Below are 10,396 nucleotides of genomic sequence, written 5' to 3'. Positions count from 1 at the left end.
TTCTGCCGTTCGGTCTATTTGAATATTAGCCTTTTATTATATAGAATGTTCACTTACAAGCTTCCATAGGATTCTCTTTCTCACCCCCTTGCTTGCTCCTTGCAATATACCTGGGGCCTGATACATAACATAGACTGAAGGAATGTGTATTAACTCAGGGACTGAATGAGGGGTGGCATCTGGTGGAAGTGAAGGTGGGAAAGCTTGAAATTCAGCTCACCTGCCCCTCCACACCGCCAAAGAACCCCTGTGCCTTGCCACAGAACCCACTTTGAGAACCAGTAGCCTAGGTCAGCCTTTTCACTGTATGGATGAGTCAACGGTATGCCCAAAGCTACACAAGCTCAAGGCTGCAGGGGAGGCCGGGTTGGTGACTCCAGTCCCCAACTTCCTGCAACACCCCGTCGGATCTTGCAGCGGCCATTAGGGGAGTCCCACAGTTTGCTTTCGGATGATGGCCTGGCTCCTGGGACCAGACACCCCTGGGTCACCTGATGGCAGGTGTGAGGGCTGCACCGAGTTGTGCCGCAGCTAGAGGTATATTCCCTTCTCCCCCTGGTGTCATCTTATCCACACCTTGAGAGACCAGCTGTGCTCCACCCTAAACCTGCCGGTCAGCTGCTTGCTGCACCAGCACGCTGCCCCCAGGTAAGGCTCTTGGGGCAAATGCATCGGATGCCCCTGGGAAAGGCCTGCTGGCTGCAGTTCCAGGGGCCTTTCTGGGAACCGGGTGGAGCTTCCTGGACCACAAAGCACCCTGGAGTCCTCATCCTTCCCAGGTTTGGATTTCTCCACCCCTGTCTGGTGGGAAAAGAGGACTTGGCCTGCAGTGGGGTTTGGGTTGGGTTTATTTTCCTGATCTTTGTGGTGTCCCATCACCGTGGCATTCTTCAGACCTTTTCTACATATTCTGGGTTCAACTTGGGTGGGATCTCAGTGCTGGTCTCCCAGTGCCCCCAGCCCCCCTCCCCCAATCTGTGCTCCTCAGAGAGGTCACCGCCAAGGACCTCTCTGTCTCCTAGGAGGGGCTGCCATAAACCCAAAGCCCAACCTGGAAAAGAGAAACTATATTCATTGTAATTACGTTTCTATGTATTAACCTTCTGTGCACAGCCCCAACCCTCCCGCACAAAGTAGGGGATGGTCCGAGTCCAGCCTTCTTTCCCCGCCTGCCTCAGGCAGTCTCCCTGAAGGCCTGTCTTTTCCATCTCTTTCTAGAAATGTTAGTGTGAACTTGTAACTCCACATTCTGCTCCCTTATTTATTTTTTTAATATATATATATTTTTTAAATATATTTTATTGATTTTTTACAGAGAGGAAGGGAGAGGGATAGAGAGTTAGAAACATCGATGAGAGAGAAGCATTGATCAGCTGCCTCCTGCACACCCCCCACTGGGGATGTGCCTGCAACCTAGGTACATGCCCTTGACCGGAATCGAACCCAGGACCCTTGAGTCCGCAGGCCAACGCTCTATCCAGTGAGCCAAACCGGCCAGGGCATTTTTTTTTAATATATATTTTTATTGATTTCAGAGAGGAAGGGAGAGGGAGAGAGAGAGAGAAACATCAATGATGAGAGAGAATCATTGATTGGCTGCCTCCTGCATGCCCCACACTGGGGATCAAGCCCACAACCCGGGCATGTGCTCTGACTTGGAATCGAACTGTGTTGGCTCATAGGTCAACACTCACCCACTGAGCCACACCCACCAGGCCATTCTGCTCTCTTAACCATAAAAGGCCTCCTGCGAGGTCCTCAATTGGAGGCCCACACGGCTCTGCCCCATAGAAAGAGCCTGCCAGCCTCCATTGTCAGGTTTTAAAACAACTTTATTGGGGTGTAATTTACATCCCATACAGTTCATCCATTTAAAGCATACAATCCAATGATTTTTTTTTGCCATGTTACATTATTTTTTAAGTTGTGGCTAAATATATATGATATAAAATTTGCCACTTTGATCATTTTTAAGTGTGCAGTTCAGTGACATTAAGTACAGTCACACGGTTGTGCAAACATTGCCGCCATTTTCAAAACGTTTTTATCACCCCAAACAGAAGCTCTGCATTCAGTAAGCAAAAACTCCCCTTTCCACACTCCCAGCCCCTGGTAACCTCTAACCTACTTCCTATCTCCATGAATTTACCCATTCTCGATATTTCGTAGAAGTGGAATCATACATATCTGTCTTGCTAATTTCATTGAGCATAATGTCCTCGGGGTTCGTGTCAGAATTCCCTTCCTTGGGAAGGCTGAATAACATTCCATTCTACGGAAGGACCACACTGTATTTGTCCATCATCTGTTGATGGGCAGCTGGGGTGTTTGCAACTTCTAGCTGTTGTAATGGTGCTGCTGTGAACATGGGGGTGTGGACATCTGTTCAGGTCCCTGCTCTCCATTCCTTTGTGTAGGTGCCCAGGAGTGAAATCGCTGGGTGATATGGTAACCCTCTGTTGAGCTTTTTGAGGACCCCCAAACTTTTTTCTGCCACATACTATGTAATTTTTTATTTTCTAGCAGCCACATTAAAAAGAATAGGAAGATACTAGTAAAATTAATGTTAATGACATATTTTATTTTACCCAGTACATCCAGAGCATTATCTCAGTATGTTAATATAGAAAATTATTGAGATATATATTTTTTAATCCTCACCTGAGGATATGTTTTTATTGATTTTTTTGAGAGAGAGGAAGGGAGAGAAAGAGAAACATGATATGAGAGAGAAACATCAATCAGTTGCCCCCACACATACCATATGAGCTTCTCTCTCTCCCTGTCTCCACCCCTCCCTTCCATTCTCTCTAAAAATCAATGGAAAAACATCCTCTGGTGAGGATTAACAACAACAACAAAAAATGTCCATATTGCCCTGGCTGGTGTGACTCAGTCGGTTGGGCGTTGTCCCATGCACCAAAAGGTTGTCAGTTTGATTCCTGGTCAGGGTACATGCCTGGGTTGTGGGCTCAGTCCCCGGTGGAGGGCATTTGGGAAGCAGCCAATCAATGTTTCACTCTCACATCGATGTTCCTTCCTCCCTCTCCATTCCCTCTCTCTCTAAAAAAGAAAAATCAATAAAAATATTTTTTTAAATCAGAGATATAGATCAATGGAGCAGAATAGAGAGACCATAAATAAACCCATGCCTTTATAGTCAAATAATATTTGACAAAGAAGGCAAAAACATACAATGGGTTAAAGATAGTCTATTCAATAAATGGTGTTGGGAAAAGTTAGACAGATATATGCAAAAAAAATGAAACTAGACCACCTTTTTATTTTTTAATCCTGACCCAAGGATATTTTTGCATTGATTTCTAGAGAGAGAGGAAGCTGGGAGGAGGAGGAGAGAGAAAGATCAATTGGTTGCCTCCCGCATGCACCCCAATCAGGGCTGGGGAACCTACAACCAAGGTATGTGCCCTTAACTGGGAATTGAACCCGAGAACCTTTGTCCGAGGGCTGACACTCTAACCACTGAGCAAACCAGCCAGGGCTAGGTCACCTTCTTACACCACACACAAGAATAAACTCAAAATGTATAAAAGAAAAAGAATGTATTAAAGACTTGAATGTTAAACTTGAAACCATAAAAATCCTAGAAGAAAACATAGGCAGTAAAATCTCGGACATTTCTTATAGCAATGTTTTTTTTCTGATATATCTTCTTGGGCAAAGGAAACAAAAGAAAAAATAAAGGACTTCCAGGCAAGATGGTGGTGTAGGTAAACACAGTACTCGCCTTCTCCCACAACCACATCACACTTACAACTAAACTACAGAACAACCATCACTCAGAACCACCTGAAACTGAGCTAAGTGGAAGTCCTACCACTGTGAAATTAAAGAAGAAGCCACATCAAGACCGGTAGGAGGGGGGAGACACGGGAAGGCTGGTCCCACACCCAAGTTTGGCAGAGAAATATCAAGAGAGATAATGGGCTGTGGAGGTTTCCCTCCGAAGTGAGGGGTCCAAGCTCCACACTAGGCCCCCAGCCCAGTGCCAAGAAGAGAATTCCCCATACTTCTGGCTGTGAAAACCAGCAGGGATTGTGGCTGAGTGGGATGGAGGCTGCTGGAGTCCCAGGCATTAAAGGTTTCAGTCTCTTCCCTGGTGGGGTGGGGGTGGGGGGTGTGATCAATATTATGCTCTCACACCAATGTTTCTCTCTCTCTACCTCTTCTTTTCTTTCTGGAAATCAATACAAACATTTTTAAATGTTTATTTAAAAAATAGGCTAAGGACCTGAATAGACACTTCTTCAAAGAGGACATACAGATAGCCAATAGACATATGAAAATATGCTCAATGTGACACATCATCAGAGAAATGCAAATTAAAACCACAACGAGATATCACCTTACACCTGCCAGAATGGCTCTCATCAATAAACCAACAAACAAGTGTTGGCAAGGATGTGGAAAGGGGGAACCCTTGTGCACTGTTGGTGGGAATGTAGATTGGTGCAGCCACTGTGGAAAGCCACATGGAGACACCTCAAAAATTTAAAAATGGCCCTAGCCAATTTGGCTCAGTGGATAGAGCATCGGTCCAGAGACTGAAGGGTCCTGGGTTCAATTCCGGTCAAGGGCACGTGCCTGGGTTGCAGGCTCTATCCCTGGCCCCTGTCAGGGCGAGTGCAGGAGGCAACCAATAGATGTGTCTCTCTCACATAGATGTTTTTCTCTCTCTGTCTCTCCCCATCCCTTCCACTCTCTCTAAAAATCAATGGAAAAATATCCTTAGGTGAGGATTTAAAATTTTTTTTAAATGGAACTGCCTTATGACCCAGCAATTCCATCAAGTGTCCATCAATAGATGAGTGGATAAAATAGCTATGGTTCATTTACACAATGGGATACTACTCAGTTATTTAAAAAAAAAAAAGGAGAAAATTTTACCCTTTGTGACAGCATGGATGGACCTGGAGAACATTATACTAAGTGAAATTAGCCAGAGAAAAAGTGCTATATGATTTCACTCATATGTGGATTTCACTCATATGATTTCACTCATATGTGGAATCTAATGAACAAACTGAACTAACAAGCAAGATAAAAACAGATTCATAGATAGAGAATAGGCTGACAGCTCTGGAGGAGAGGGCCCGAGAGGGTTGGAGGGATTGAGCAAAAAAGAAAGAGCAAGAACTCATGGACACAGACAACAGTGTGGTGCTTGCGGAGGGGAGCGGTGTGGGTGGAGGTGGAGGAGAATAGAGTGGGGATAAATGGTGATGGGAAAAATATATATTAAAAAATAAAGTGAAAAAATACTGTCAGATCAGTTTTAAATAAATTATGATTCATATAAATAATTTCTTTCTTAAAAATTCTAGAGCGCCTGGCCAGCGTAGCTCAGTGATTGAGTGTTGACTTATGAACCAGGAGGTCTCGGTCTGATTGTCAGTCATGGGCGTGCAGGAGACAGCCAATCGATGATTCTCTCTCATCACTGATGTTTCCATCTGTCTCTTCCTCTCCCTTCCTCTCTGAAATCAATAAAAATATATTTCTAAAAAATTCTAGAGCAATGAATACTGTCCAATAGAGGTACAATGCAAGCTACATGTATAGTTAGTATTTTTCTAGTAGCTACATTTTCATATGAAGTTTTGGCAATCTGGAGTATATTTTATGAAATTAATTTAATAATATACTTTCTTTAATCCAATAGATCTAAACTAGTATTATTTTGATGTGTGATCAGTATAAAAATTATTGAGATATTTTTATTCTCTTTTTCATCCTAAGTCTTGGAAATCCAATGTGTATTTTATGGCAGCTCACCTAATGCTGACACCCACTTTTCATTTTAGATACTTGATCTGTACTTAGACTCCATAAAACATACGGTAGAAAAGCAGATTTTCACATCCCGGGTGTTCCAAATGTTCTTACATATTTTCCAATCATTGAATTGGGAACCAGACATTATTTTTGGTTTGTTTTTACTTTTTATTTGAAGTTGTTTTCAATTTACGGAAGAGAATATACGTTTTTAAATGTAAATGAGCATTAACTCCATTCCTGGGACACCACAGCCACATTTCAAGGGCTCAGTAGCCATACTGGGCTAGTGGCCAGTGAATGGGATGGTGCGAGGTAGAACAATTCCCTGATCACAGAAAGTTCTATCAGACAGTGCCAGGCTGTAGATTTGAGCTCCACTGACTAAGTGGGAGAGAAGTTTAGGGTTACATTCAGAGGGGAGAGTTGAGGTTCTTGATCATAATGGCTCTAGCTGTGTGTACTCAGGCAATAGACAGATGTGTCTCTCTGGGTCTCAGTTTTCTCACCTGTGAAATGGGCAGCTCCAGGGCTGCAGACCCAAGGTCGTAGATTTCCTCTCCAGTGGTTGGGGTCTGGGGTCTGGGGGGACTTCATGACCCCTCCTGGGGACAGGAAGGACTGGGATTGGAGGGAAATTAGCCAGGACAGGCCCAGAGGAGCTATTTTTGAGCCCTTAGTGACTGTGAAACACCAAGTGAATATAAAATCAAGTTCACACTGGCATCTCTAAGCACTTTCTTTGCTCTCCCTGCAAACAGGCCAGGCTCTCTTTCACCTCCAGGCCTTTGCATTGGTTGTTCCTTCTGCCAGGAACTCTCTTCCCCTGACCCCTATCTACCTGGTGAGTTCTTACTTAACCTTCAAACCCAATCCCACTGTGTCCCTCTCCGACAGAGCCCCAGACTTAAGCCTCTTGTAACCAACTGTCTTCTCCCAGATCGGAGAAGAGTCTGGGAAAGTCGAGAAAGGGCAGGGTCAAGGTGGGACCTGAGAGCTTTGGGACCTATCCCACCTTCCCTGGGGACCCTCCCGGGTAGAGAAACCGCCATGTTGCCTAAGTGCCAGGAGAAAGTGGACTCGGGTCAGACGGTCTTCGTTGGAATTCGAGCTCTGCCACTTCCTCACTCGGCATCACTGGCCTGTTTTCTCATCTGTAAAACAGGAGTCATACCGGTGCCTACCTCAGGACTCGGGGATATTAACCTTGGTGGCCCACGTGTGCCCCCTCGGCATGGGTTATTTTTATCAGTGATACTGTCTCCACTCTCCCTCCTCCCAGCTGCTCTGACCCATGGATCCGCTCGACTGGGCCAAGACGCGATGTCCCTGGCACCATTAGCTCCCTGGGGGGCTGTTACAGCTGCTTTTGGCCTTGTGCTTCTCCTACCTGTGTGTGTCCCCCGAGCCCATGTGGTCCCCTGAGTCGACAATGGACTCTCTCACCACAGCTCCTAATGGGTGGGCAGGGCCAGTATCCTCTGGGCGAGGGGGGGGGGGACCCAGCCAGGCCACCTTGGGGGAGCCCCCCACCCACCCACTCCTGCTTCTCCTGCTGTGGACATGGACATTCAGCACCCCACTGCTCAGAGCTGTGGCCTGGCATAGCTGACTGCCACTCGGCCACCAACCGCAGCATGTACCCTCAGGTGGGCGCGGCCCTCGTGCATCCTAGAGGTTAGCTGCTGACCGCAGGCCCAGCTTCCTCCTTCCCTGAGGCCAACCAGACAGTGCTGTGTCTGGTTTAACATGAAACTGCCTTGGCTACTGCCCACAACTGAGTGCCCTGAATGGGTACTTCAATCTCCCATGTCCTACTGCAGAGACTCGGACATCTTCGGGTGGTATGGCTGGCTGGAGCCATGGCCTGGCCAGTCGGCCAACGCACCGGTCAACCTCTCAGCTAAGACCGAGCTGGTGGCCTGGGTAGTGTCCGACCGGAGGAAGGATTCAACCAGATGCTCTAAATTCAGCCGAAACCGGTTTGGCTCAGTGGATAGAGCGTCGGCCTGCGGACTGAAGGGTCCCAGGTTCGATTCCGGTCAAGGGCATGTACCTGGGTTGCGGGCACATCCCCAGTGGGAGATGTGCAGGAGGCAGCTGGTCGATGTTTCTCTCTCATCGATGTTTCTAACTCTCTATCTCTCTCCCTTCCTCTCTGTAAAAAAATCAATAAAATATATAAAAAAAAAATAAATAAATAAATTCATCTCAAAGTGGACGTGGATGGGCGCTCCCACAAGCTACTGCCACAGGCATTCATGACCTAGTGCCTGTCCCAGTACAAGTGTGACCTGGCTTTGCAGAACTTGCACCCCAACTACATCACAGAGAAGCTGGGGAAGCATGCGCTGCCGGCCTGGACCATGCCCATGGCGTTTTGCCCCAGCAGGAGGAACCGCGGACAATTCACGCCGCCCAACACCTTCGTCCATATAGACAACTTCCAGAGCCCCAAGGAGCTGGCCCAAGATCTGCTGGCCCTGGACAAAGACCATGTCGGCTCCCTGAGCTACTTCCACTGGCGGGGGATGCTGCAGCCTTGATCCTTCAGCTGGGCCCTGATGTTGTGCAAGGCCTGCTGGCGGCTGTAGCAGGAGCCCACCTACCAGACAGTGACCAGCATTGCTTCTTGGTTCACATGGGCCGACCAGCCTGGGGCCTCACGTGCCAGCGCTTCTGCTTTAAGGAACCTCACCTGACAGGGGCCTCACCCACTGGGGATGCGGAGAGGGAATATCATGTGCTGGGGCCCTCACCTCCCAGGAATCTCACCTCCTGGAGACCGTGGTTGTTGATCTCACTTACGTGGGACTTCACCTACTGGGCACCTCTGCTGCCAAGAATCTGGGCTCCGGGGCCTTAACCTGCCAGGGGCCTCCGGGGTGGGTGTCTCAGCTGCTGGAAATGCTGGCTTCTGCGGACTTCACCTACCAAGGCGCTCACTGCCGTGGCCCCGCTGGGTCTGCTTGCAGCTGGGTAACTGCCTGTGGGGCAGGCAGGCAGGCGGGCGGGCAATATTGGTACCATTTTCCAGATGGGAACGTTCTGATAAAAACTGATGTGTCCTCCCCTATTCTAGAACAGCGGTTCGAACCCCAGGGCGACTCTGCCCCCCCACCCCCCACCCCCCCACCACACTCGGCAACGTCTGGAGACATTTGTAGTTGTCAAGACTTGGGGTGGGCTGATAGCATCGAGTGGGTAGGAGTCAGGAATGCTGCTCAGCAGCCTGCATGGCTCCTGGACCCAGAATGGTCGGCTACAAATGTCAAGAGGTGTAAAACCCATTGAGAGCAAGCCCTTCAGGCAGAGTGGGGAGAGGAAGGCCCAGAGGGACTGGAAAGCGGGGGCCAGGCTGTCTTGGGGTTAGTGTGGGCAGGGCTGGCACAAGGGCAGGGCCCACCCCTCAAAGGAGAGCGGGGAGAAGAGTGTGACGCTGTGTGTGACACGTGAGCACGCAGGCAGAATGTGTGATCCTGGGTCTCTTTTTTTTTGTTAATCCTCACCCGAGGATATTTTTCCATTGATGTTTTTTTTAGAAAGAGTGGAAGGGAGAGGGAGAGACAGAAACATTGATGTGAGAGAGACATCAATTGGTTGCCTCCTGCAGGCACCCCGACCAAGGCAGGGGAACCTGCAACTAAGGTACATGCCCTTGACCAGAATCGAACCTGGGACCCTTCAGTCTGACACTCTATCCACTGAGCCGAACTGGCTGGGGCTTGTGTCCTTTTATTTTCGAATGAGTGGTGACCTTGAGGGTGCCCCTCTCTGAGTGTGCAGTTCTGAGTGTGAATGACAACTGAGCGTGTAAGCATGTGGGCTGTGGGTCTACGTGTGATCCTGTCTGCTAAGCCCCATGTGGGTGGCAATCTCTGCGCCGTGTGTGTGTGTGTGTGTGTGTGTGTGTGTGTGTGTGAGACATGAGTTGAGAACCCCTGCCCAGGGGTCTGTGGGGGCAGCTCTGTTTACATTTCAGTTATTTGGCGGGCTAAGCCAGAGCTCTGTGGTTGGGATGCTGGGTCTGGGTGGGAGACGGGAGGCTGAGGTCCCTGGAGGCTGGGGGAGTGTGTGTGTGTGTGTGTGTGTGTGTGTGTACACACTCGTATACACACACACCCTGAGGCAGCCACACACCCAGGCTCCAAAGCCTGCTGTATGTCCTGAGCGCAGCAACGTCCCTCTTTGGAGCTCAGAGCCATCTACAATGGGGAAACTGAGGCTCAGCTTCTGCAGTGTCTGGGAACCCCAGCCTCTGCCACACTGGGCTGAGTCAGCCCAAACAGTGGAGAAATACACCACCCCAAACCTCAGAGTCAGAATACTGCGGGGGCAGGCAAGGGCCCCAGCCAGCCTCCATCCTGAAATTGCCTTCCAAACAGACCACCCACTGGCTGGGTGGGGCCTGGCTGCCAGCCATGCTTTTGGAGCTCCATGTAAGTCCTTCCCGTTAGCTGCCTCAAGTTTCTCTAGTTGCAACCAGAGCCCTGGGGAGCAGGGAGCTGGGGGAGGTGCCTGCCTGACTAGGTGATCCTTCTTGGGGCAGATTCTGATTCGAGCCTCCAGCTTCTGGACATGGATTGGGTCTGGGATGGAT

The 10,396-nt window shown here is 48.8% G+C and overlaps 1 pseudogene; it reads left to right on the top strand.

Moving 5' to 3' along the window:
• Positions 1–7,228: 7,228 nt before the first annotated feature.
• On the top strand, positions 7,229–8,498 carry LOC102420649 (annotated as a pseudogene).
• Positions 8,499–10,396: the final 1,898 nt, after the last annotated feature.

The sequence above is a fragment of the Myotis lucifugus genome, unplaced genomic scaffold (genome assembly GCF_000147115.1).
Source record: "Myotis lucifugus unplaced genomic scaffold, Myoluc2.0 scaffold_2981, whole genome shotgun sequence".
In the NCBI taxonomy this organism is placed as follows: domain Eukaryota; kingdom Metazoa; phylum Chordata; class Mammalia; order Chiroptera; family Vespertilionidae; genus Myotis; species Myotis lucifugus.
Note: the sequence above shows the minus strand (reverse complement) of the source record. Positions and strands in the feature narration are given on the sequence as shown.